At 34.6% G+C, this 24,616-nt stretch overlaps 1 protein-coding gene and 1 long non-coding RNA gene across 2 annotated transcripts in view; one reads left to right on the forward strand and one right to left on the reverse strand.

Annotated features, from left to right (window-relative positions):
- ADGRL3 (adhesion G protein-coupled receptor L3) overlaps positions 1-24,616 on the forward strand; it is an 866,124-nt gene that overhangs the window by 596,414 nt on the left and 245,094 nt on the right. The window lies entirely within an intron of this gene.
- Positions 1,322-17,091, reverse strand: LOC119865297. Its single transcript, XR_005369053.1, has 3 exons — positions 16,956-17,091; positions 2,926-3,030; positions 1,322-1,535 (listed from the first exon to the last, which is right to left on the reverse strand). It is a non-coding gene; the product is annotated as an uncharacterized LOC119865297 (long non-coding RNA).

Genomic DNA, 24,616 nt, shown 5'->3' on the forward strand with positions numbered 1-24,616 from the left:
ATGATTCATGAGGATAGCATATAATTCAGAGTTTTAATGGTAGTTAAGCTCTAAATTGTTCAGATTTGAGATTTTTTGGGTTTTACCAAATTTCTTCAGTGAATATGTTGTCTTTGAAGTAGTGAAATACATTTCTAAAAACTGAACTAATATTCCACATGAATAGAACACCAATTATCTATAATTCTATGATGAAATATAAGAAGGCCTTCTAATTGTGTCAGGACAGTTACCCAACTAAGTAGTTAGAACCAGGCCCACAGATAAGAAAGTGACAAAATCTTACTGAGAGAATAAAACTATAAGAGAGAAGACTTACTCTACTTTTAGTTTTGGGGGTATTTTTGTTTTTTTCTTCACTATAAAAGAAAAATGTATAGTTCTTAAAAGTATTGGACATTCCTAAAGACTTTACTTCTTCTCCTTGAAAAGTGTGTAACACAGATTGAATCTACTCTTATATAGAAATATGGAATGACAAAGTAGGTTGATCTCTCACTCCAGAAACTGTAGAAATAGTTCCAATGTTTTATTATATTATTTGGTATAGTGATACCCTCTATAGATTTTTTAAAAAGATTTTATTTATTTATTCATGAGAGAGAGAGAGAGACAGAGACAGAGACACAGGCAGAGGGAGAAGCAGGCTCCATGCAGGGAGCCCGACATGGGATTTGACCCCGGGTCTCCAGGATCACGCCCTGGGCTGAAGGCGGCGCTAAACTGCTGGGCCACCCGGGCTACCTCCTCTATAGATTTTGACTTAAACAGATCAAACCATAAGTTTTCACCAGTTACTTATAAGGGTAAATATTGAAAAAGGGAAAAACATAAAAAGCAGGGATGCCTGGGTGACTCAGTGGTTGATTGTCAGCCTTTGGCTCAGGTCATGATCCCGGGGGTCCTGGGATCCAGTCTTGCATCAGGCTCCCCCAACAGGGAGCCTGCTTCTCCCACTGCCCATGTCTCTGCCTCTGTCTGTGTCTCCTATGAATAAATACATAAAATCTTTTTTATTTTTTATTTTTTTAAAGATTTTCTTTATGTATATCAGAGAGAGAAAGAGAGGCAGAGACACAGGCAGAGGGAGAAGCAAGCTCCATGCTGGGAACCTGATGTGGGACTCGATCCCGGGACTCCAGGATCATGCCCTGGGCCAAAGGCAGGTGCCAAACCACTGAGTCACCCAAGGGTCCCCTAAAATCTTTTTTAAAAAGAGGGGCATAAAAAGTGAACCATCAGTTTTGCTAAATAACAAAAATTCAATCAAATAAAATTTTAATATCTAATTGTTTTTATTGAACAATTCATGAATCAGGCAGCAAGCCATATAGCAAGTAGAAAGGAGCTCTAAGGAGCTGTACAAAATGGAAGCCTTTAGGGGCATGTAGGTGGCCTAGTCAGTTGAGCTTCCAACTCTTGATTTCATCTCAGGTCGTGATTTCAGGGTTGTGGTAGCTGTGCTCTGCACTCAGTAAGGCATCTGCTTCCTCTCCCTCCTTCCCTACCCTTCCACCTCCTTAGATAAATAAAATCTTAAAAAAAAAAAAAAAAAGGAAGACTTTATAGGCAAGAAGGGGGAGGGTTAAGGCAAAAAAACAATCCTCATTTCCCTTTAGGAGATGGAGAGGTCTCTGAGGCAGATTACCTCATTGGTGTTGACTAGAAAAGTGCAGACTATCTGGTTAATATAACATTCGAACAAAAAGTTGAACCTGGAATTAGGTTAAGTGTTAAACCTTGGTTTGGTGATGTGGATTCAGCACAAGTGACCCTAATTTAAGTCTGTTCTTTCTTCTTAATACTTTACATATGACAGCACTGAATATTAATGAAAAGAGAGTCAACAATTCTAATCAGAAATGAAGCTTTTTTTTCTTTTAGATTTGACAGTAAAACAGGTAAATATGTCCATTTGAAACTGTCAATATTATTCTTTTAATTTATACACATTTCCTTTTTATGTTCATGCTTATATTTCTTAGAAAAGAGTAGTTAAGTATATTCATTGAACATTGACTATTGACCATTAAAACAAGATATCTGATGAATATTTTTTGATGAATATTTTTGATGAGAGAGAAGCACTACTGGTCATTTTCATGGTATAATGATATTAAAAATCATTTATGGAGATACCATTAGCATGTTTTATCACAATTTTGTGTAATTATTTTGGGAGGCAAATACCTTTGTTCTGCTGATCAGGGGGTTTAAATATTTTGGAAGCCTCTTTTTATATTCCTTTGTACAATAAAACTTTAGGGTGTGCAAACCGATTACAAATAACCAATGCCTACGTTATATGAGATAATGGATCTCAAAGTTTGGTCTGAGGAACTTGTTACAAACATAAATTCTCAGGTTCTATCCTAGATTAAATCAGAAACTCTGGGGATGGATCCCAGTAATCTGTTTTTAATGACCTGCTAAATTTGAGAATTAATGTATAAGCATAATCCTTGCAAGGTTAGTATGTATTATAGAATATAATAAAAATATTAAACTTTGTTTGTTTTTAGAATTTCTATGACTGTTTTGTCAATTGCCTTTAAATAAGTGTTTCCCATTTTCTATTTAATTACTACTGCAAAGAGACCAATAACTCACAGCTGAGGGAACATGTGAAAATGCAGATTTCCTGTCTGTTTCCCATCCCTAAGATATTGATTCAGTATATGAAGTGAGGCCTAGGGATAGTATTTTTTAGAGGTGATTCTGGATTTGGAAAATAATCACTACTCTAGATTCTCTAATGTTTAAAGAGAATTTATATCTTGGCACAAATACTCTCTTAATGCGTTAAGAATCTATGGAGCAATGTATACTAACTACCCCCTCTCTGGGCTAAGGCTGCTCTGGAAGTAAAATGTACCACTTTGTTTTATTAAATGACCCTGTTTTGTGTCCTCCTAGAATTACTACCTGTGTGGTTGACAGAAAAGAACAGCAGTCTGATACAGGATGGACACGTCCCCTCTCAAGCTTGTCCTGGCAAAGCAAGGTGCCATTCATCTTCACCTTGAATAGCTGTAATAAATTAACACAGTGAGAAGAGCAGTTAGAGTCTCTAGGCAATCATGCAGTGCTTTGCAACCGCTCATGGTCTGTCCATGTGTTGGGAAAACCAAACAAAACAAAAAAAGGAGGAAAATGAGTAGAAAAATAAATTAGACCTGTCACTGTAGTTGAAGGAACATAGTAACCAGCAGAGTCCTATCCTCCCTATGAGCAGAACCTCAGACTTCTCTATTTTAATTTAAGGCAAAGTTTTTTTTTTTTTTTTTTCATACCCAAAAGTCGGAGTAGGTGGAATTTTGAATCTTTCATTTATGCTTGTAATTTGCCACATGGACTAACACATGGTCTTGGCACGTGATGGTGTCCCCTTGTCAATTCCCACTGTCTTTCTGAACATGGGCAGATGAAGAGCTGTTTGGAAACTCCGTGCTGCTGTCTTGAGGCTAATCACACTATCTGACCATGGTCATTTGTCCTAACTATGCACGGTGGCCATGAGGGACCCTTCTCTCTGCCAGCTGAGGTCTGGGTGAACGCCGAGAATGTGTAACCTCCGTTTGGTCCAGCCCCCGGCTACTCTTACTTTTCTCCTTTAAGACAGGAACATCTGGTGGCCTTCACCCAATAAGACTGTTAAGATTTAAAAGCACATTTTCCAATGTGAATCCTTTGAATTAAATATTCTGACATGCTTAAAGGAGACTCAAACTTTTTTCTCTTTTTTTTTTTCGTTTTTAAATTAAAATTGTGTGTAGAGGTTCTGTCTCACTTAACGAAGTAACTATTTTTAAGAGAAACTTTCCTTTATTATTTTTCCTTCACCTGTTTTGTATGTATCATCAGACTTAACCCTAGAAATATTTGGCTTAGTGACTGGGGTGAGTAGAAGTTGTTTGTTCTAAAGATCTTTTCTTTAGTTTTCTTTAATTCTATTAATTTTATGCCCAAACTCTCCCCCCCAATTTAGAGCTGAAAATAACAGTCATTCTCATTGCATGAAGTTCAGTTTGTTTAGACTGTATTCTGGGTAGGAGGTAAGGCAATTCTGCTGTTATTCGTGTTTAAAAGAGAATGAAATGAAATATGTTTATTTTATTATCGTATTAAAAGCCTCACACAAATCTTACGAATTTTTTGCATTTCTAAACTATAGGAAAAAGGAAAAATCTGAAAACAATGGATGTTTCTTAGTTTACCAATAACCATCATGATGACTTATTTTAGATTCTAAGTATATTCTCTCTGAGATAATTTGGAGGCCTTTTAGATTTCCTTAATTTACATAATAAAGCTAAAAATTTCACATAATTCTCTGTTAATAAATACTTATCGAATTCTTAATTTTGTGTCTAGCTCGGTACTCAAGATCTTAAATGAATTAGAATGAACATGTGATGGAATTGATCCTTTTAAATTCTGAAGCAATTCTTTTTAGCCTTAAAGTGGGCTGATTATATACTGCTTGAGATGGAATGAGTAGAGCATAGTTATGCTTTGGCAGAGTACCGATGAGTACTATAGACAGAGATGTAATGCTGACTGCATCCTAAATTTGTGAGCTCCCTGTTATTTGACATGCATAGCTTAACTAAATTCTTTTCTTTTTCCATTAATGAGAAAGAATAATATTCACTGACTCAGTCTGTAGCACTTGGCTATTATTTGCTGAGCTGTATAAACAATGAGCAGCTGTATCATTGTTTATATTGCATGATTTTGTTTATTCATTTAAAACATTTTATGACAGTAGTGTGGCTTAGCAGCATGCTTATGGTAATGAAGAAGTTAATTAGCAATATTGAGCAAGACTTCAAGAGATGAGTTTTAATAAGTAGTGCTAAAAATATTACAGTAGTCATCCACAGATAAACATAATAAGCCTCAGACAAATGAGAAAAATGGTCAAATTACACAAAAAAATCACGTTTGACTCCTTTGCTTTCAGTTTCAAAAGAATAGTACAGATAAACATGTACTCATTCACATACTGAGGACAGTGACGGTAATTCCCTTTTATTTTATTTTTTCCATAACATAAAGCTACTACACGGATAGAAAATGGAAGATTACTTGAACAAAAAATAAGCAATTATCTTTTAATAACAAATTCAGTCTGATAGAATACTCTGCCAGTAAAGAAGTCAGACAGCTTACCAAAAATACTAGAATTATAAGCTCTCCAGCCCAGAAATATTGATAGACATAGTTTGAGTGTGTTAGTCTGATTCATATTAGAGCCAAAGAAATCTTAATTCAAGCAGCAAGAAATCCATAATTGGAAAGAATCCCATAGTTACTGCTGATATTTTCCTCTAATTATAAGTGACTTTGATGCATCATAAGCCCACTTAAGAACTCTGGATCTTGATAAGAGAAGCATTCCCAGGCTCCATTGACTAGACCTGGTGTTATCAGAAATTCATTTCTGTTGGCCATGCATTTGGGCGTTATGTAGTATTTGATATAATGATATGAAAATACTAATATCGGACTACTTTAATACATCATCAGTTTTGCCTAAGGGCCAAACAGAGGTTAAACTTACATTTCTTGACATTATTAACTTAGAAGATACTATGACTCACTTTGTGAATTCACTATGATTGGGGCAGGTGATGTTGCTTTACTTTATTCATTTTGTATGCCACTGTCAGCAGTGTCTCCTCTCAGGCTAAGCGGAATGGGTGACTAAGTATTTCCATAGACTTAAGAGATTACTTTTAATCAGAAAAAGAAATGTTTTTTCCTTATTTGTAAATGTCATATATATGGGTCTCATATGAGTGACAAGTGCCAGAAGTTCTTAAAGCCAAGACAAGTTTGATTGGTGAGAGGAGATATTTTAAAAATAGATAGTTCCAGGAAATTTTATATAAAGCCTGTCAATGAGGATTCTTTGTTAGATGAGTCATGGCCATAATCAAAATATTTGATTTCATTTGTTCACCATTCAGTAAGAGTCTATTATGCGCAAAATGCTTCCCTGAATGCTGTGGGAGTTAAAGTAAGAGCCCTGTAGGTGAGAGAGTTATCATTTAGTTATGGAGGTAACACACTAGAACAAAGTCCAGTCATGGCAAGTAACCAAATTGTGTAGTATTATTTTTTTATAAAACTGACCAAATTAATATAATAAATCTTTTTGTTTGTTTTTTAAAGATTTTATTTCTTTGACAGAGAGACAGAGCACAAAAGCATGAGCGGGGGGAGCAGGAGAAGAACCAGACTCCCCACTGAGCAGGGAGCCTGACACTGGGCTCGATCCCAGGACCCTGGGATCTGAACAGAAAGCAGACGCTTACCCACCTGAGCCACGCACGTGCCTCTAATATAATAAATCTTAATAAATAAAAAGACAAATATTGCAAGATCATCAGAGTCAGCCTGAGAAAGTGATCTTCTGGGCATTTTGATAAGCTTTGTCATTGACCCTTTCCTGTTGAACATTTTAAATCAATAACTTTGATAAGATATAGAAGGTTTTAAAAAAAAAAAAAGATATAGAAGGTGTGAGAATTTGCATTGCTGGATGGCAGATCATATGGAAGTAATATATTAGTAGACCAGAATATAAAATCAAGAATCAAATGGATAGGCCAGGCTTTTCAAGGACCTAAAGTGAAGAAGCTAAAGTATAACACAGATAAATGTAGAATCCTCTGTTTAGGTTTGTTTGCTATATAATTCCAAAATGAGAAGATTCTGCTAGACAGTTGTGCATGGGAGGGGGGCAGGGAACTTCAGTCATTTTCAGCCAGCAAAATACATGTTAGTTGAGTCACTCTTTGCCAGTCATTGCATAATACACTGGGGATGCAATGGGTCAAACATAGTCCACACAGTCAGTCGCAAGCTTACAGGATTTGGGGAGCCACGGATTAAATTTGTATCAATACTTTTGGTTATGAGGTGGGAAATAGGAATGCAGTCACTGTGTTGATGATATGGATGATGATGATGGTGATGATGATATTCATAAAGCACCTAGAAGAAAGGATAAAATTTCATGCTTTTCCCATTTGATCAGACCATTTCTTAAGAATTTGTTTCAGAATATTTGGCACCGGATTTTAAGAGCAACGCCAACACGTAAGAGTTTGTCCAATGGAGGACAGCTCCATTGTTGTATATTCAAGGAACTATGATCCATTTGATGAAAGGTTGAAGGAACAGGATATTTAGCTAAAGTCTATGATATCCGATTACCTGGATTTGAAAATGGCCCCTTCACATACTAATTGTGCGACTTTGGGCAAGTTACTTGGCCTCTCTTGTCTCAGTATCGTCATGTATAAAATGGGAATTGGAATAGTACTTAGATCTCAGGTTTGTTAAGGAGAATTAGTGAGATAATATCTGTAAAATACCTAAAACAATGAATGGAACATAGTAACAAACAAATGTTAACTGCATAAATGGTTAGATACATAATGGAGACTGAGATTATTGATAAATAAAGGGTTTAGGAGGGATCTTTTCTCTTTCTTAAGTGGTGTCTTCAAATATCTGAAGACAAGTCTGTGGAATGAGAAAATATTCAGGGGCGCCTAGGTGGCTCAGCGGTTAAGTGTCTGCCTTCGGCTCAGGGCATGATTCTGGAGTCCTAGGATCAAGTCCCACGTTGGGCTCCCTGTGAGGAGCCTGCTTCTCCCTCGGCCTATGTCTCTGCCTCTCTCTCTGTCTCTCATAAATAAATACATAAAATCTTTAAAAAAACAAAAGAGAGAAAATATTCATACTTCATTCATTCTTCCTACAAGAAGCATTAGCAAGTGGTTAGAAACCGTAGAGTGAGGACAAATCAAAGTCTTTTATAAAATATAATTTAATATTTTAAAAATAATTCATCCAGTTTTCAATCTCTGATGCTCCCCTTTTCCTTAATGTTAATCATTTCCAAAATGATTCAGAATCTGCAAAATTAACCTCAACAGCTCTGAGACTTGACACCTTTCAAATGAAGTCAATGACAATGTTTTTAAGATGTAAACAAATTTCAGAAATATTATCAACTCCTTACTTGGAAACAAAATATATTCTTGATAATGGTTTGAAATTTGAGTCCATGCCATGTTGAGTCATGTCTTCCTATTGACTGATAATATAGCTGACTTATAGCGGTAACCGGAAGAAGTCATGGAATATGTTCCAGGTACTCTTCTGCCAGAGATTTTCAGAATACATTCAAATTATTTCCTTGGTTTCTCTTTTTCTTTAACCAAATAAAATCTCACCAATGCCAGTGCTACTACTAACATTATCAGAGATTTCTTACAGTAACTGTCATATTGCAATGACTTCGTCCTTCCCATGGTGCTTGATTATTCTTACTGGTTTTAGTGAAACTTCCCTTGTTAACATTAATTTAATGTAACATTTTCAGAGTAAAACTCTGGTCATGAATAAACAGTGGAGTTTTTGCGATGGTATATTTAAAAATTACTTCCTTAAAAGGGAATTTTTTTTAATACCCCTCCCGTCCCCCTGCCTAGTATGCTAAGCCATTTTGGAGTCATCCATAAATAATCCAGAAAAATAAGACTGTTAGCATATCTACTGACACTGTGGCTCGGTAATATTAGCTGTGTAGTGTTAATGTAATTGGACAATGGAAGTTTTCCCTTATGAACTTGAAGTCTACATACCTAAGATAGTTGAACATATATATGAGCTGGATAATATTTACAGCTTTATCTACAGAATTGTTGGTTTTCTGTCTCTGCTGATTCACACCTGCACTAATGCTAATAGAAGGTCATTCATTGTGGTTTTGGTTGTTGTTTTCAAAAACACCCCTTTCTTCATATTAGAAACATATAAGGTTTGGAATGTGATCAGTAAATAGTTTTTAGCATTCAGGAAATAGTTCTCTTAATTCTTTTTCCTACAGTTGAAACAATCATTCATGGATTCACTCATTTTGTTTTGAGGGAGGTTATTTGGTAGGTGGTGTGTCTGAATTTAACATATATAGAACTGCGATTCTTACCAAAAATGGATGCAGTCCACTTCAGGACACAGACTTTAAATGAATAAACCAAATGGACAAATGGAGAAAGAATTGGAAAAGCCTTCATAAAATGATGAAATAATACTCAAAATGGTATATGGTTGTGAAAGATCAAGGGGAATAAAAAAAGATGGAAGGTATTTGGTAAGGCTCCTTTACTTTAGTTACTATTGCCGTTAACAACAAAATTATTACATTCCCCATAGCTTTTGTTTTTTTACTTTTTAACAAATCACCTACCTGAAAAGGACATCATCATATTGGATAGTTATAAACATTGAATTTTAAAAAACTATAGTTTTTGGTTTCTTTGTTTTCCCATATATGACCTTATAAACTAATAAGGATATATTGTTTACCCTAAATTAGTTTTTGATCAGAAAAAAAAATTTCTAACGTTTGACCATTGTGTTTTTGCATACTTATTGTAATATAATTTCTTGGATTTTGAGAGCCATTCCCCTTTGTGAAAAAATACAATGGTATTCATCATGTGGTACCCAAAAATAATTCTTATATCATGATTGTAATAAGCCATACATCCAAAATAGGCTTATTAATTTATTGACAAAAGCAAATATTTTATATTCAAAAACTCTCATTTTACAGTAACAATAACAGAAATTATATTTTCAGGAAATCGTATCCTGATCACTTAAGAGTTTCTTCATTATTAAAAAGAGAAAATGCTATGCAAAGTGATGCTGATAATACTGATGGCATTCACCAATATAGAAAAGATAAAGAACAATCTGGAACAGAAACTAATTAATTAAAATAAATTTATTAACAGTTCTTAATTTCCTGTCCTAGGTATGCCCTAGGAGGTTGTTAGAGGCAAGGGAAAAAGGCACAGGAGGAGTTGCTGTTATATGCCATAAATGACAAAATTTGTGAATAACTCATTAACATCACAATGGAAAGTATCATTTCTCTTTAATTAATATGTCACATAAGATAAATTATTGTTTTCTGCTAATTACATAGGCTTTTCAGGCATTAATTCACAAACTAGAGTTTTGTAAAAATTTCCAGTTATCCTTATATTATTTTTCAAATATTCTAACATTTAGCAAATATAAAAGTATACTCCTGTGTTAAAAAAGCATAGCATTAAATTTGAATTAAATAATATCTTGCCACATCATATCTAACACTGTATTCTTTAAAAATTTCATCATATGTTCTCTCTAATATTATGGAGTAACACCATAAACAGCATTTGGGGGGGATTTCAGTATTAGTTTATGCCTATAAAAGGAAATAACATTCCAGTAGAACTTCATATCCAAAACAAACCCATTATAAATAATTGTTTGGGGATCCCTGGGTAGCACAGTGGTTTGGCGCCTGCCTTTGGCCCAGGGCGCGATCCTGGAGACCCGGGATCGAATCCCACGTTGGGCTCCCGGTGCATGGAGCCTGCTTCTCCCTCTGCCTGTGTCTCTGCCTCTCTTTCTCTCTCTCTCTCTGTGTGACTATCATAAATAAATTTTAAAAAATTAAAAAAAAATTAAAAAAATAAATAAAAATAAAAATAATTGTTTTTCTTTCAGTTTAAAAGAATTATAAAATATAAATTGCCAGAATTCCTAATGAGATAACTATTTTCTTTATTTTTATTAAGACTGTATCTTATTTCAAAAATATTTTCCTTTGTTTTAAGATAAAGAATATATAGAGTAAAAAAAAAAAAAAACAACCATTTTAGTGTAGGTTTCTGCCGATTTTGAAAAACGCAGTCATAAATTCACCACCACATCAAGATATAGAATAGTTCCAAAAAAATCCAGAAAAAGATAGGATGGCTTACATTGGTACATAAAACAGAATGAGAGCACATAAATTAAAACTGAAAAAAACTAAGAAAAATACAGAAAATAAAGTGAAGAAAGTAATGAGGCTAAAAATACATACTACATAACCTGATATTTGACCACAATTGTGACAGTATGGATCTGTTTCTATAAATGAATATGATTTTCAAAAATTATATATATATATATTTAAATTTGTAATTTATAAATAAATTTATAAATAAAATTTATATGTATTTATATATGTAATTGGATATATATGTAACTTAGTTATCAAATACTAAAGAATGAGATTATTGTTGAGATTATGAGATTAATAATGAGATTATTGTTATTGTATCCATCTTCTCTCCCTATATTGAAATTCCTGTGTAATTTCTGATATTCTTTGTATCACATGGGTTCCATTTTTGAGATTGGATTCTGCTGTTGAGAATTGATTTCATTGTCCCAGCATAGTAACTTCTTCCCACTTCCCTATGGAGCAGAATGCAGTAAATCAATAATTGAAAAATAATAGCCTATCACAAATTTAAAAATTGCCTCTTTTAGGAAAATAGTCTTCCTCTAAAAATTGCCTCTTTTAGGAAAATAGTCTTCCTCTCCAGTCTGAATACCTTCATATTCAACCATGTATCTTTATGACATGGTTCCCAAGATTTACCTCCCTTTTTTTTTTCCTTTCTATTCTCAAACTAGGCACAACATAGGGATTTAGTGTGATCATTATAGAGGCAGTTTCACTATCATCAATAGTAACCACTAAAATTTACCGAGCCTTTCAATTAACTGTGAAGTCTTATTTTTCTCAATTTACAAATAAAGTGGAGTTTAAAAAGGTTTAACTATATCTCGATCATATAGCTAGTAAGTTTAGGGGTGAAAACTTTTTTTTTAGGATTTTATTTATTTATTCATGAGAGACACACACACAGAGAGGCAGAGACACAGGCAGAGGGAGAAGCAGGCTCCATGCAGGGAGCCCGACGTGGGACTCGATTCCGGGTCTCCAGGATCATGCCCTGAGCCAAGGCAGACACAAAACCATTTGAGCCACCCAGGCGTCCCTAGGTCCAAGATTTTAATCTACATCTGACTTTGTTCAGAATACTAACCCATTTTAAAATAGAAAAAGAGTATATTACAGTTTAAGAATCTGCATCCTTCTGTTGATTCATGACAAGTTTATGGGTAAGAAAACCAACTGAGGCGCCTGAGTGGCTCAGTTGGTTGAGCATCTGACTCTTGATTTCAGCTCAGGTCATGATCTATGGGTCATGGACTCGAGCCCCACACCGGGCTCCAAGCTAAGCATGGCATCTGCTTGAGTTTCTCTCGGTCTCTGCCTCCCTACTTTAAAATAAATAAATATTAAAAAATAGAATTTTCCAAAATAGGACTTCTTTATATGAAATCTCAAACTGTGTTTCCTCTATACATATGTGTGTGTATTCTATATTTTAAAATTTAAATTCATTCGAATTATGGGATCTAACATGAAGTCAGTTCTTCACATTGAAAATTTAAGTAAAGAATGGGAAAGATTTTAATAAAATTTAATATAGGAACTATGATATTAGAAATGCCTACATTTATGGTGTAAACACATATTAAAGCTGTGCTATGTATACTGTTTACTTTTTCACCTATTCTCAGAATATTTTTGTTAAATAAGTATACCGTAAATTTTAGAAGAGATCTATTACTAGAATGAAATATATATATATATATATATATATATATATATATATATATATATATTTTCTGAGCACAATTTTCACCAAATGATATAAGTAAAAAATATAGATATGTTGATCTTTATTAACAAAAGAAGAACTTCAGAGCTTAGAAATGTCCTATGTAGGCTTTATATGACAAACTTAAAAACAGACCAATTAATTATCAAATTTTCTGAGGAAAGGAATTGCTTTGTGGTTTGCTAAAGGAAGATCTCAGATTCTTTTCTAAGGTTTATCAAATATGTGGGCAATTATATACAAGAATCTTACTCATTTAAATCTTTATTTCTTCATAATTTAAAATATATTAGTTTGTTTAGTTTTTCTAATTATGCATGAGACAGTATTGCTAAGTAATAGCATGCTAAGTTTCTTTTTAATTGACAAGTTTGAACTTTAAGTATTTAATTGGTACTTCATAATAAAAATGACTGATCGTCCACTTTCAAAGAATTCTCTAAGGAATGAAATAAGTCTTCATTACCAGCAGGATGTAATTAATTTTTAATTATTTTCATTTTTTCCAAAGTATGTTCATACACTAGAACATACATTATGTAACTCAATTGCTGAAGGTTTCAAAAAGGTACTGAAAAAGTGTTCCATAATTAAAACTGGAATGTACGATATAAATTGCAAATGCATGAATGAACCATGCCCTTTTCTCAACACCTATTATGAAAAATAGAATGAAAGTTTTCCTATTTGAATCCCTCAGTAAATGAGTCATCCTGAATAGCTGAATTTTCCATCTAAATGAGAATGTTTAAGCATTAAGACATTTAAGACGCATTTTAATCATTTTGGAAAGATCCTTTCTAAAATTTTTACATGGCACTTTTTTTTCTTTAGCAAAGCTAACTCAATTTAACTTTTAACTTTTTCTTGGTCACTCCAAATCATTATACTTTTAGGTTTTGACCTGGCCTATATATATATTATTTAAATTCCTCATTTCAAAATAAATAGTTTTTTCTTTTCTTTTCTTTTCTTTTCTTTTCTTTTCTTTTCTTTTCTTTTCTTTTCTTTCTTTTCTTTCTTTTCTTTTTTTTTTCTTTCTTTCTTTCTTTTTGTTTTTACTATGACATTATGGGAAATTAAGTGCCCATAGCTTAAAACAAATATTCGTCATAAACACTTATAATTTAAATTAAACTTTGGGAATATCACACAGCTCCTATAACAATAGTTGGCTGTTCGTTTATTTATGTAATCATGAATTTGATTACTCTGAAATAAAGCATTTGCCATATTATTTCAAACCATCAAAAACAGAAAGTAGAACAATGTTGACACAGTAAAAACACCTCACTTGAGTCCATTTGTTTCAAATTCTGGTAAACCAGATTTATTTATTTTTAGTCACATAATCTTGGAATCCCCCTTTCTACTCCCATTGGTTCAGCCAACTATTCTCTATCCAGGTAGGGGGATGGGAGAGATTAAAGTATTATAATCTCCTGAATACACATCAAGATTCTGAACATCCTCCAGAGTTTTACCTGTTGAGAATGACTGCTATGTAAGTCGTTGTTTCCAAGAGATGGAAGCATTTTAAGCATTTGGAGACTGAGAAACAGGAGAACTATCTCAAGCTCCCAACATGACTCACCTACCCTCTTGCAACAATTAACTCTCAGTTTCTAATCTCAGATACTCCTCTCCACCTTCCTTTCCTTTTTTTTTTTTTTTTTTTTTTTTTTAATTTATTTTTTTATTGGTGTTCAATTTACTAACATACAGAATAACACCCAGTGCCCGTCACCCATTCACTCCCACCCCCCGCCCTCCTCCCCTTCTACCACCCCTAGTTCGTTTCCCAGAGTTAGCAGTCTTTATGTTCTGTCTCCCTTTCTGATATTTCCCACACATTTCTTCTCCCTTCCCTTATATTCCCTTTCACTATTATTTATATTCCCCAAATGAATGAGAACATATAATGTTTGTCCTTCTCTGACTGACTTACTTCACTCAGCATAATACCCTCCAGTTCCATCCACGTTGAAGCAAATTCCACCTTCCTTTCCTATCTCAGTTTGTCCTGCATACAGCTATCGGATGTTTCCCAAACTCAAAACAATAGTTTAAATCCTACAGTTTATTTTCTTGACTCCCTGTTGTTTTATGATAAACCCTGTGGATCTGTCATGAGAAATTTGACCTTAACATTAACACATAGTCTACATCATAAACATGTGCAGTCACAGTTTCACCCAATTTTATACTATAAATGAGAAAGCCTTCTATTTATTTAATGTCTAAATAGAAAAACATTAAGTTTAAATCTAAAAATAGATTTGACTACATTAAAAGGTTTGAGAATGTAGAATAAATTCCTAGTATTTATAATGATCTGCATACTGACTCCTAGGAAATCTCTTTTACAAAAAAAAAAAAAAAAGTGCTAGGTATCATCTTCATGATGCCATAACTTACTTACAGGTGCAGTCATAATTGATAAGGTTATATTGCCTTAAGAGAACCAACCAGATCATATTAATTTTTGTAGTCAAACTAGTTTGTAACATGTGACCTAGTTTAGTTGACAATAATAACACAAAATATCATTTTGGAAAAATGACCACTGTTACCTGAAGATTAATCAGGGGGTAATTTTGTCCTCCCAAGGTAAAGACGTAACTGGATGAATTATTGCATCATTATGTCCTTAGTACTTTTTCTACTGTAGGAGTTTATACCTTTGAGATGTCCTTTACTAATGTATTCAAAACAGGAAGGGAATTTCTGCTTGTAATACATTCTGAAAAGACCAAATTTGTTGGTTTTTAAACCAATTATTCTAAAAAGAGAACACCTGTCTCTTCTTAAGTAATGACTGTGATGTTTTCCCACGAATTCAGTTTAAGAGATAATACTAATCTGAATAGCCATGATTCATTTCTGGTTGTCTATTTCTCCCAATTTGCAGCAAATAAAAGCTTCCTGTTATTGAGGTTCCTGGAAAGGAAAGAGAAGTGATTGTTCACTTTGCCTGTGAAGATATTCTTAGTGAAGAGGAGCTCAAATATACTTCACGATGATTGATTGACTTAAAGAATAGGGTAGCAGAGTTGTAAGAGGCACTTGCTCATTTGTAAGTCGCAGAGCCCAAATGAGGTAAACGTTAGGTGATGGCTCCTTCAATTTTCTGTCATGTTTGCTTGTGAACTAATGACCATTTTGAGCATAGATCTTAACTGCAAATTATTCTAAGAAAGTCACTGATTGCTGTTGCTTTCACAATTACTTCCACATAAATAACTTCTTATCTCTTAAACTCTTTTCATGTCTAAGCAGCTCAAAAAATTCCCATGCATTTTACACGAATAGCTTTATGTCAGGACAGTGAAGAGAAATTGAAGAGTTATTCATTGGGTTTTTCTGTGTATCAAATAGAAACAATGTTAATGATTTTCTTAAAAAATGAAAATAAAATCAGTTTGAGCTCACCGTAGATTTAAAAAAAAGAACAGATCAAGGATAACTAGAGAATGACTTCTGATCAGAATTCTTGAGTTTAATCCCTTTAGTTCATATGTGACCTTGAGGAAATAATTTGAACTCCTTTATTTTTAACTATGGTTAGAGGGTACATATATTATGCAAATTTTGAAAATAAAATACATAAAATGAGTCACTTGTCCAGTTTATCAGCTACCCTCTTCAAAGGAATACTTTCAACCAGTCATAGGAACTTCCATTGTTTCTTGGAAGTATGTCAGATTCAGAGAGAAACCCAAAGAAACTACTATGTTTTGAAAAAATGATTTTTTTTTTCCATTTCACCTCCCGAAACAATTATTCTGCAACCATGTTGGAAAATACAAACATAATCAGATCCTGCTTGCATCTCAAATCTCATATCCCAGTGCTTACTCCTAGCAGTTTGCACCCCAAACTGTTGCACAATGAACTGCTGTGGTCTCTGTGCTGTTTCAACTCAAATGAACACCCCACAGGCTGCTACATTGATGCTGCCTCTCATCACTCTGGAGGCAAACTCCTCTGGCCTTTGAAGGGCCCTTGGGTGGGTCAGTTGGTTAAACATCTGGCCCTGGGTTTTGGTTCAGTTCCTGATCTCAGGGTCCTGGACTCCAGCTCTGTATTGGGCTCTGTGCTGAGTGTGGAGCCTGTTTCAGATTCTCTTTCTCTCTCTCTCCACAACCCCCCCTCCCCCCCCCGCCCACACCCCCATCCTCAGGAAGTATGCCTGCATGCTCTCTCTCTCAAAAAAAAAAAAAAAAAAAAAAAGATTGCAATGATGATTGTACCATTTATCATCCAAGTTGGGACACTTGAGAAGAAAAGGGGGAGCTACCAAGCAGGAAGTCTGAATGAGGTGTCAGGAGGATCATATGGTCACATTACCTCACAGCCATCTGGAGCCTTGTCTCTTCTGTGATGATTTCTCCCAAAACAGAGATGCTTGTTTCCTATTTTTGTTGCTGTTGTACCTCTTATGGCACTTAACACATTGTAAATGTACTCTCTGGATACTTGCCTGTTTCTCCCATTAGAAGGGATCTTTTAAGGCAGATTCTTATGCCATAATCATTCTGAATCCTCATCCCTCATCGTACTTTCTTCACAGTCTTTTCTACCCCAATGTATTTGGACTTCCTCCTCTCATCAGCGTCTGCACCTCATTACCAGAATAATTCTTGGTGTAGGGATGGACAGGCTTTTCTCCCTGGATTGAAGATAAAGAGATCAAAACAGAAACTGAGGTCAGAGTTCTTACGAAATTTGAAAGTGTTCCCGAAGGTGATTCTGAGGAAGATGAAGCTAAATAATCATTGGCTTAGCAAATTATATGCATTTAATAAATATCTGTTGATGAATTCATAAAAGAGATACCTATTCTAATAAAATAAAAAAAATAAAAAAGAGATACCTATTCTAATAAAATCACTTGTGACCAAAAAAAAACATAAAAAATTAAAAAAATAATCAATTGTGACAAAAAAAAGTTTACTTTTTTTTTTACTTTTACTAATTTCTCTTTCACCTCAGTTTTTTCCCTACTAAATCCAAATGTCTCTTTTTCTTTTGTATTTGTAGTTGTATTTAGTATTGTTGTTAAGTTAGCCGTGTTAGTTTAGTTTCATTGTGGTTTAGTTTTATCATGTTCATTATTTGCCACATATGATTTTAAATTTCTCCTTAGAATAGTTTAAAATTAATGGGTCTCATTCTAACAAATAGTAACAGATTTCTAAAGCAAAACAGAAAAAAAAAAGAGCAGTTTTTGCCCTTTCTACATTTCGGGGTTTATAATTAAAGAATATGATTTTGTGGCAGGGTTGTTTTCTTTTTTTCTTCAGAATTTTTAAAGTTCATTATTTGCAGCTTTGACTTTTGTTTTTTCTTCTCTTAAGCTGGCTTTGCCTTTGCTTCTCAAACACAATACCCCTTTGCTTCTCCAAAGAATTAAAGAGATTTCTCAGAAGCCTTTGCCCTTTTTTTTTTTTTTTTTAACATACCCAATTCAAATGAAATTTGGGGATGCATTTCTTCTTTCAGTTCTCTGATAGCTTTGCATCCACAGAGAAGTTGAGCGATGTAAATTTATAACGTGAGAAAATCAGAGTTTGGGTTAAACCTCTGGTATCTAAGAAGGATATTCAGACTTTATGACACATGGTGACTAATATTTCAAAAAATTATTTTAGATGAATATGGAAATTAAGTAGCCTTCAAAAGGGTATTTCTAAATCAAAGTCCTTAGTATTAAATTGAGGGATTCTACTTTCCATGAGATTGCCACAGATTTGAGGCAGAGTATATGGGGAAAACAAACATAATTTAAACTGAGGCTTCATTTCCTCATTGGTTAAACAGGAATAACAATAGCAACTACCTCAGATTTATTGTGAGGATAAATGAGATTATAAAATACATAATAGAATTTAGCAGAGTTAAATATTCAACAGACACCATCAACATTATCATTGTCTTCATTTTCATATTACCTTAAAACAGTTTATCTTTCCATAAACCAATTGATAAACCAAGAATAAGTTTCCATGTTTAACCAAATGTTCATGCTGGTAAAAAAAAAGAAAACCCGTAAATACATGTTCCTTTTTAGATTAAATTTGACTACTGTGTACATGAATTCTCAATTCTTAACAGATGAATTAATCTTCTTTTTCATGTTCAGCTTGCATGTCAGGAGCTGTATCGTTATTAGTTGAATAATGAATGTGCTGTCATTCTTGTTAGCTATTTTATTTTGATGCCTACCTCTTGTGGACTTCTTTGTGATTTCAGAGAAGTCACTGGATCACCCCTGTAGATTAATATAGGAAAAGGCATAGTCTTCTACTACATTTGGCAAGTGCAAGGGTTAATTAAGATGATCAAACTATGCATAGAATATGTATCTCAATCTTTATTATTCATATTCTGTTTCATTTCCACCTTTGTACCTTATGGATAAAATCTGGAGCATGCATTTTCTGAAGTAGCTAACCCCCACTCTCTCGTCTTGTGTTGTGCTGATTAATAATAAAAGAGCAACAGGGACAGTCAGCAATTACTAAGCTTAAAAATTTCCCAGAGCTAAAATCATACCAAATCACATTGGGAATTTCTGTCATTTCTGAATCCTGTAGTACCTGACTTCCCCTTATGATAACACTGAGGGAACAATAGGTACACACAAAACATCACCTGCAATACTTGATATGTGTGTGTGTGTGTTTATGGAGATCTTTGATGGAGGACTCACTCTCATTAAATGCAGCCACATGAAACAAAATGGTATAAACTATTTTTGCCAAAGAATTCCTGGCAAAGGTAACATTGTACATCTCCTCTGCTTTATTTGGCATATTTCTTTATCCAGAGAAGGGACCCTGTTGAAAGGTTCTTTCTGGAAAGTCTGGATAGCTCAGTGGTTGAGCCTCCAGCTCAGGGCATGATCCCAGGGTCCTGGAAACAAGTCCTGCATCAGGCTCCCCGCAGGGAGCCTGCTTCTCCCTCTGCCCATGTCTCTGCCCCTCCGTCTCTCATGAATAAATAACATCTAAAGAAGAAGAAGAGGAAGAAGAGGAAGAGGAAGAAAGAAGAAGAGAAGAAGAAGAAGAAGAAGAAGAAGAAGAAGAAGAAGAAGAAGAAGAAGAAGAAAAGAGAAAAAAGAAAGAAAGAAAGAAAGAAAGAAAGAAAGAAAGAAAGAAAGAAAGAAAGAAAGAAAGAAAGGTTCTTTCTGATGAGTTTAGAAAAATCAGGTATTTCCACATGAGCAGTTAAAGGTGACTTAAGGAGATGTACTTTCTTACTGTCCTGGTGAAGGTTTAGAATGTTAGTAGCAAGACAGTAACTACAATTATGCCAAATCATCTGCTTAGTATATTTCATACATTGGCTCCTTTAGTATTCACAGTAATTCAAAGGCAGGGATTAGCAAACTTTTTCTGTTAAGGCTTAGATAGTAAATATGATAGATTTTGCTGATTATGCCCAATCTCTAGTGCTGCTGCCACTACTGATTAATCTTCCTCCTCCTTCTCCTCTATGTCTTCCTTTTCTCCTCCATCTACTTACTCTTCTTCTTCTAACTTTTTAAAACTTGGAAAACAATTTTAGAACACAGATCATACAAAATCTGGCATGGGGAAAATTTGGCCTATGGACCATAGTTGACTTTACCCTGCTTGGTGACCTATCTTGTCACGATTCCTGTGTTACAGATGGAGAAATGGATTTCCAGGAGGCTAACCAGTCTGCTCAGTGTTCCTCAGTTAAAGACCGTGGTTTTGGGATGCCTGGGTGGCTCAGTGGTTGAGCGTCTGCTCCTGGGTCTGGGAATCGAGTCCCACATCGGGCTCCCTGTGGGAGGCGGCTTCTCCCTCTGTCCTCTCTCTCTCTCTTTCTCTCTCTTTCTCTCTCGTGAATAAATAAATAAATCTTAAAAAAAAAAAAAAAAAGACACTGCTTTGATCCTCAGCTAGGAATATCCTCTCCAAATACCATCTCCTAATCACCAACCTAAAAAGCCCTATGTACAAAGAGATTTGATTGGCTGTGCTGGTATTGTCCTGTTTGTCTCAGAGGAAGAAAGTATGAGATAGTTATGATATAAACAAGGAGAATACAGTTTGACATTTAGGTGCATATGTGGCAGGCAGTCTGATTCATATATATGGCTTTAAAAAAAAAAAAACTTACTACAATCCTTTGAAATAGGATTGCTATTGCTTGTATTTTACAGTGGAAGAAACTGATGCTAAAAGATTAATATGACTAAGGCTACTGAGTCTGTAAGTGATGTAACTGCAATGAGGACACACAGGTCTTGTGTCTCCAAAACCTGTATTCTTAACCATGACACGACACTCCTTTACCACCAATGCCCGTACTATATGACTTTGATTAGGGTTACTGAAACCTATGTCATCTCAGCCTTGTAAGGTCCGACAAAGACCAACGTTCTTAACCACTTAGTAACAGTGAGCAAAGGAATGAAACAGAAACAGGCTGCGTGTATATGTGTGTGTATAGATACACATATAGATAAATAATATCTTAAAATCAATCAAATTCAATACATAAAATAAATATTTTCACTTCTGACAATTTTTGGTTTTTATAGATAACTGTAATATAAATGCTTAGTACCTCTAATTTTTTTTAAAGATTTTATTTATTATCTATGAGAGACACAGAAAGAGAGAGGCAGAGACACAGGCAGAGAGAGAAGCAGGCTCCATGCAGGGACTCAATCCCAGAACTCCAGGATCACACCCTGGGCCTAAGGGGGTGCTCAACCACTGAGCCATGAAGATGTCCCTAGTACCTCTAAATTATGCTAATAGTGCTTCCAACTCTTTGAGTATAAAGCTAACTTTTTCACATTCCTGTGATTAAGACTGCAAACATAAAAGTAGGATAAATCTGTCAAAAATGAACAATTTTCACAAAGAGTTCAGATTTTTCAGCCTGACAGCATTTTAGCACACAGAGGGGAGTTGTCAAAATTTCACTACAGGCAGTTTCATTCTATACAATGATATATTTTAGAGTTTATGGAAAAGAATTAGGTGGTAAATTTTACTGTCGTCCTCCTAAGAGAATATCCGTATCCTTTTATTTCTCTATGTGCCATTCTGGTCTTATTATGCTTGGGTCACTGTTATCCCATGTTTGTAAGCCTTTCCGTTCAATACTTTTGTGTGCAGTTTTCTGAATTCAAGTATTTTGGGGGCATATTGGTCCCAATCAACTAACTGACCGTGCTAGGGTCCTGCTGAACTATCTTGAGAGATTTTTCTCCCAAATCTCATGGATTGATAAAAAACAAGAAGAGATTTTGACCTAATTGTGGGGAAAACAAGTGTCTCCCTGTCTCTTTTCTTTAAAAAACAGTTAATTTCACAAACCTTATATATATTCTTGTAAAAAAGCTCCTCTGATTCTTCATTATCTTGCCTCATTGTATCATTATGCATGTAAGAAATTTGAGCACTGAATCTATAATGAATATATTTGAATTTTTCTACTCTTCTCCGAAGTAACTTGAGGTACATTTAATTTACTGACCGGTATCCAAAGGTCTCATTCTAATTATTTGTAAATTTGCCTTCTCTAAGTTTTACTGACTTCAGAGCTAAGAAGAAAAGTGCCTGATGGGCATCATTTGAGAGTAACACATGATGAGTAGCTTTTACTCTGAGATCTGTATCATCATACTTCTCCATTTATAACCTGTATTCAGTCAAATCCAGGCTGCTCCTACTTTTCATAATTTGGACTCTCTTGGGAGTAGGAGCTGTAGAGGAGGTGTTACCATTTTGTTGCTAACCATCCATGAACTTTGTCTCAGGTACCCTTAACATGATTTAGCATTCCTCTTTTTGAGTTAGTGTTACTGATGTTTTCTGATCTATCAGCAGGGAGGACAGGAAAATTTAACATTTTATGTTTTTCTTGGCATGCTGGGATAATCTTTGAAGCCGAACTTTAAAAACATAAACACAGCAGGCCAGTTTCCTGGCTCTGTACTCTAGGGAACAAAACTCTTTGTTGTAAATACCCTGGTCTATATTTTTCCTCTTGCTGTTTGCTTCTATGGTTCTAGAAGCAAATTTTCACCTGCTAGTTTTCCTTTGAAGTAATTTTAATATCACTTTTCAGGCACCATAATCCTTTCTCCTGAACCCAGAAAGCAAATCTTTCCTTTACTAGCATCAACTATTTTCAATTCTGTTAAATACAGATAAATAATTGAAATGTGGTGTCAGTTTATCCAGGTTTTTCAGTTTATCATAATGACATCATTGTCATATACAAAAAAACTATTTTATTGGGGAAAAATCAATAAAAGTACTTTAGTAGATGTTTGGTAGAATAGATATTAACTCTTTTTTTAAATGCTTGATAATAGAGTATTTCTTAAAATACCTACTGTACATAGATTAACTGAACTATATTTGGGGAATTGTGCCTCCTTTGGTTAAGACCTTTTCAAAAACCCCATGAACGTTTTCTGTTAGAAATGAACAGGCTGAGAGAGTTAACGTAGTTATCAAATTTGTAACATTTCTCAATTAAGCAAAATTAGTTGCACTGTGAATTTTTCTCCAGTTTTGAAAGAAATTTCCCTAGAGCATTACTGTTCGCCTTGCTTTTGATTTAAAGTATAGCAACTTTAATAGTCGTCTTATTTCCTTTCATGTCATGAATGTGACCAGAAATGCACTGGGTTCTTACAATGTCTAAGGCATTTGAGTGAGTCCTAGGATGACTGAGAAGATGTAGTACAATTTGTACTTCAGATGCCTTCAATCTTCATAGAATCTTTTTCTTTTTTTTTTTTTTAAGAGTTTTTAATCTATTTATTTTTAGAAAGAAACAAAGAGAACATAAGCAGGGAGAAGAGAAGAGGGAGAGAAACAGAGAGAAAATCTCAAGCAGACTCCACACTGAGTGCAGATCCCAACTCAGGGATGGATCTGAGGACCCTGGTATCATGACCGGAACCTAAATCGAAAGCTGGTCGGTCACTTGACCAACTGAGCCACCTAGGTGCCATCCCCCTCATAGAGTTTTATATATGAATTGTCCTCTATAAAGTCTTCATTAAATGTGTACATTATGATTACTCTTCCACTTAAGCAAATTAGAAAAGTGAAAGGATGTTTCAGTCCCATTACTTATAAATTTATAGCAAATGTTAAAGCAAGTTTAAGAAACCATAGAATAGGGACACCTGGGTGGCTCCAGTGGTTACACATCTGCCTTTGGGTCAGGGGTGATCCTGGGATTCTGGGATTGAGTCCCGCATCAGGCTCCCCACAGAGAGCCTGCTTCTCCCTCTGCCTGTGTCTCTGCCTCTCTCTCTCTCTCTCTCTCTCTCTCTCTGTGTCTCATGAATAAATAAATAAAATCTTTAAAATAACCCTAGAATAATTTGATAGTAGCCAAGGTGTTTGTGCATATATGTATGAATAAAATATAAGTGTACACACATACTTGCCATTTACATTTTTCCATGTAGTACACAATTTCTGGAGAACGCACACTTTTAACCATCATATACATTTCATAACAGAGAAAATGTGTCTAAACCCTATTTTACTCTTTCTGTTTCCCTGGAATTTGATACCTAGGCTGCATATTAGAAAAGATTAACTAATTGGTATCTTCTTTTGATATTGTTTTGGTAGGTGAATTGAATTATAAGTAAAAATATAGATTTAAGAAATTCATATGGCCTTTATTTTTTTTTTCGTTTAAATGCTGTCAATTTTTAAAAAAATATTTTATTTATTCATTCATGACAGACAAAGAGAGAGAGAGGCAGAGACATAGGCAGAGGGAGAAGCAAGCTCCATGCAGGGAGTCTGATGTGGGACTCGATCCCAGGACTCCAGGATTACGCCCTGGGCCGAAGGCAGGTGCTAAACCACTGAGCCACCCAGGGATCCCCTTCATATGGCCTTTAATGTAATTCTTACCGTAAGTAAAATACCAAAGAAAAGACATCTATTTTTTTTCTCTCTCTTCAAAAGCACTTTGTAATATGG

The sequence above is a fragment of the Canis lupus genome, chromosome 13, assembly GCF_011100685.1.
Source record: "Canis lupus familiaris isolate Mischka breed German Shepherd chromosome 13, alternate assembly UU_Cfam_GSD_1.0, whole genome shotgun sequence".
Lineage (NCBI taxonomy): Eukaryota > Metazoa > Chordata > Mammalia > Carnivora > Canidae > Canis > Canis lupus.